This window comes from Sitodiplosis mosellana, unplaced genomic scaffold (genome assembly GCF_009176505.1).
Source record: "Sitodiplosis mosellana isolate CC-2019 unplaced genomic scaffold, AAFC_SMos_1.0 Smas_scaffold_5879, whole genome shotgun sequence".
Taxonomy (NCBI): Eukaryota; Metazoa; Arthropoda; class Insecta; order Diptera; family Cecidomyiidae; genus Sitodiplosis; species Sitodiplosis mosellana.
The window spans coordinates 3,652-8,036 of NW_022601121.1; positions in this window are offsets into that span (position 1 = coordinate 3,652).

The window sequence follows — 4,385 nt, forward strand, 5'->3', positions numbered from 1 at the left end:
TAATTTTATGCCATTTTGCATTGGCTTTTTCGAATAGATATGAAGTGGATCCCCAGCTGATAACCTGGAATATAATTTTTTTTGCATTGAATTTTCTGATTATTCCAATACAGTTCGTCAGATCTATGAGAAACATTTGAATACCTGAATTACAAAGACAAAGACAAATAAAAAACTCAACAATTGTTTGTCATCAACGGTACCGTTTAAAAATGAATGCCATCCATGTGTTTTTCTGTGGAAATATGTTGTTACTGCCAGTTCTATAACAATGATAACGTTCAATATTGCCAAAACCTGGAAAAGATTTCATTAGAAGGGAAAAAAGATGTAATTTTGATTTGTTGATACTAACATAAAATATCGCATTCAAATTCCTTATATCAGAGTAGCCGAGACGCACTACCAAAATTATTAGAAAACCAATGAGCACAATAGAAAGTGGTCCAAACCATGCCCATATTGCCTGTGCTATAATATAAGTACAAAGTTTTATATGAAATAATTGTTCTGTATTTTCAGAAAAGTTTTTCCAGTATTTACCAGATGCGTATCGACCATAGTGAATACTTAACAGATTGTAAATGGCCAAAATTATAAATGAAATTCCCGTCAGCTGTGTAAAATTTTCATTTTGAGATTTTAAAATAAAATTAATCAAGTAATTTCCATTTATTAAAATATGTTCAATTATCAAGAAGAAATAATAAAAAATTCTATGAAAAATTAAATATGGAGTAAACAGTTTCTATTTGAAACCAAAGAATACTTACAATGAGCAAAAATATAACAAAAATGTACATGCATCTCAAATTTTTATACCGGTCTTGCACATCGTTATTATTGATATTCTGTTGAACGAAATACTTTGTGGCTTTAGGAAGAAATCATTGTAAAGTCGTTGACAAATAAAAGAGCATGAAAATTGTGTGAGTTCTCGATTTAAATCAATAGTGATTGGATGTCAGTTACAATTGACTTGCAACAATAGCAACTAAACTATATTAAATGCCACAGTTCTGATTGAAATGTTGCTTTTAAACCAATTGAATGAACTCATTTGTTTCTAGTGAATCATATTAAATCATAATGTTGATTCAATTCAGACATTCCGATTTGCTACATTGTGAGCTCGGCTGTTGTATTAACAGCCAGCTATTTATCGCAAGAATGACTGAAAAGATAAGAATGACTCATCGTTATGTAAACGATGCTCTTACGAGCACACTGAAATGAGCGCACTTCTCCTTCATACGTTCGCGTTTAGCGGGGAAAAACGACGATCTGTATGCGAGTGTAAAACGATGTCGGCTCGTGCTACGCTCGCATACAGTTCATAAAAAGTTGGCTGTCAATACATCAGCCGAGCTCACAATGTAGCAAATCGGAATGTCTGATTCAATTTTACTTTTCCGCACACACCGTGTCAAGAGAATACAAAATTGTCGATATTCCGACTAAAATTACCGATTTTCTACTCAAAAATTATTTCAAGAAAATTGAAAAAAAACCAAAAGTATGGAGAAATTCGGGATTACGAATGTACTACTGTGTCCAAAAAGTAAGGTGACATTGCATTTATTTTGAAAATTCTTTATTTATTCTTCCAAATCAATTTCATCGCCTTCAAAGTAATCCCCTCCCGATACAATGCACTTATGCCAACGGATTTTCCAATCTTCGAAACAGTTGAAAAAGTCGACTTCAGGGATGGCCCTCAGCTCCGTCTTCGCTGCGGCTTCAATCTGCTCTATCGTCTCAAAACGGTGTCCCCGGAGCGGTCTTTTGAGCTTGTTGAACAGCCAGAAGTCGCACGGTGCCAAATCAGGTGAATACGGTGGTTGTGGAACGATATGAGTCGAGTTTTTGGCGAAATGTTCACGAAGAATGATCGCATTGTGAGACGATGCATTATCATGGTGCAAAAACCAAGAGTTGTCTTTCCACAATTCCGGCCTCTTTTGGCGGATAGCGTTACGCAAACGACGCATAACACTCAAATAATATTCCTTGTTGACTGTTTGACCCGGGGGAAGGAACTCATAATGCACAACACCCCGATAATCGAAGAAAACAGTCAACATGACCTTGATTTTTGAGCGACTTTGGCGCGGTTTTTTTGGTCTCGGCTCACCTTTGGCACGATATTCGCTCGATTGGTCGGTTGTTTCCGGGTCATAAGCATAGATCCAAGTCTCGTCTCCAGTGATCATGCATTTCGTCTTGTCAATGTAGTCAGAAAGCATTGTTTCACACACGTCAACTCGACACCTTTTTTCCAAAAAATTCAATGATTTCGGTACCAGTCGAGATTTGACACGTTTGAGGCCCAAAACATCCTTCAAAATGGTATTGACTGAGCCTCTCGATATGCCAATATCATCAGCAAGGTCTCTAATCGTTAATCGACGGTTTTCCAACACCAAATCTTTAATTTTTTGGACGTGAGCTTCGTCGGTTGAGGTTGATGGTCGCCCGACACGCTCTTCGTCTTCGACACATTCACGGCCTGCTTGGAACTCACTATACCACTTGTAAACATTTTTTTTCGACATAGCCTCATCACCAAAGGCTTTCTGCACCATCCTCAACGAATCCGCAGCAGAAAATTGATTCCGCAAACAAAATTTAATGCAAATTCTTTGATCAACAAATTTCGACATCGCAAAAAACGAGAAATTCACTTTTAGCAGTCCACAAAACGAAGCGTATCTCAAACACTAATGAATATTTTGACGTGTAATTTGGCAGGGATGTCAAAGACAGTCCTACCAACCTAAAAATAAAAGGATTTTTTCAAATTCCCCAGCGCGCTAAATTTTAAATGCAATGTCACCTTACTTTTTGGACACAGTAGTAATTCTTTTTTTTCTTATTCAGCTTCCCGGAAATGTATAAATTCTGGAGATGACGTTTTTTCTGTAAAATAATCTGGCGACGTGAGTTCAACAATTTACCAAACTTATCAGTTGACCGATATCATGTTTCTAAGAACGAAAATAATGATAAAAAATAAGAAAATGATAGAATATCAGAAGTTTTTAGTGGAAATATGATTTTATTTGTAGTTTTAAATATTGTTCATAAGACTAACGTACGCATGTGGAAATTTGTTGACTGAATGGCCAGCCGACTGATTTCGGACTTTTGGCTGGCTAATAAAAGCGATTATGTGGAACAAAATAAACGACATTGGTCAACTTACAGTGTACCTACCACCGGAAGTACAGAGTATCCATATAAAATCTACGAATCAACGCGATGTAGACAAAAAAAATTCAAAGAAACCGTTACTCACTAACTCATATGAAAGACCCGCACAATCGACTACATTTTTCGTATCGACTCGTTAGACTCGAATGACACATAAGACTCTCGTAAACTTCAGCAGCCTAACAGTTATTCATCAATACATATGTCCGAAATTAGTCGTATGGTTGAAAGAATAGCAAGCCATTCGTGGTTGTTTGCAGCTACATACAATGTTAGTCAATTTATTTCCATACAGTTTCACGATTAAAATATGTTGAACTTTTTGTATCAACCATCGTTGCTACATTCAGAATGAACAATGTCACTTGACTTGACTCATCGGTCATTATTCATTAAGAATATTTACAAAAATAATCCCCAAAAGAATGGTAGGAATGGAAATCACAGCAACAAACAACAGTCTTAAAGCAAGCGATGAAGCAGGTTGTGCAGAATTTTCATCGTAGAAATATAGCGAGAACACCCATCGGACAACCTAAATGATAACGAAAAATGACGAAGGTCAGAAGTATGACGCTTGAATTATAACAAACTTCCAATATGCTTATACTTGAGTTCCAAAGTAAACGCCGCCCAATGCGTTTGAAACGAGCCGCTGTTCGACGATTGAGCTCAACATTAGATCGATTGGTATTTGTGCTTCATATACCGCAACGCCAACTAAAGCGGCAATGATTATCAGCAAAAAATAAATTAATACAGAAAACAATCCTCAAATCTCTAACATAAATTTCATGCAGCACCGTTGAATCGAGTTTATCGAACCGAAATTTACAGTAAAACCAAAAGGAGAATATCCAACTGCTAACCTATATGTAATTTAAAAGAATTTATTAGCTCTACAATTTCAAATCTGAAAATCTAATCAGAAATATTCAACTATTGCATTTACTACAGCAGCCAGAAAAACTAATTTTGCGTAATTTTCCTTAATTTCATCCTCGATCAAATTCCATGAATCTCGCCATTGCAATATGAACATTATGATGGCAAAGTCCACAATCAGAATTAGGTTCAGCCAATTTAATACCTGAGGTGAAAAAAAAAGTTTGAATGAAGAAAAATACAATAACGAAGCAGCAACAACGAAAATTCCAACAAATACGAACGAA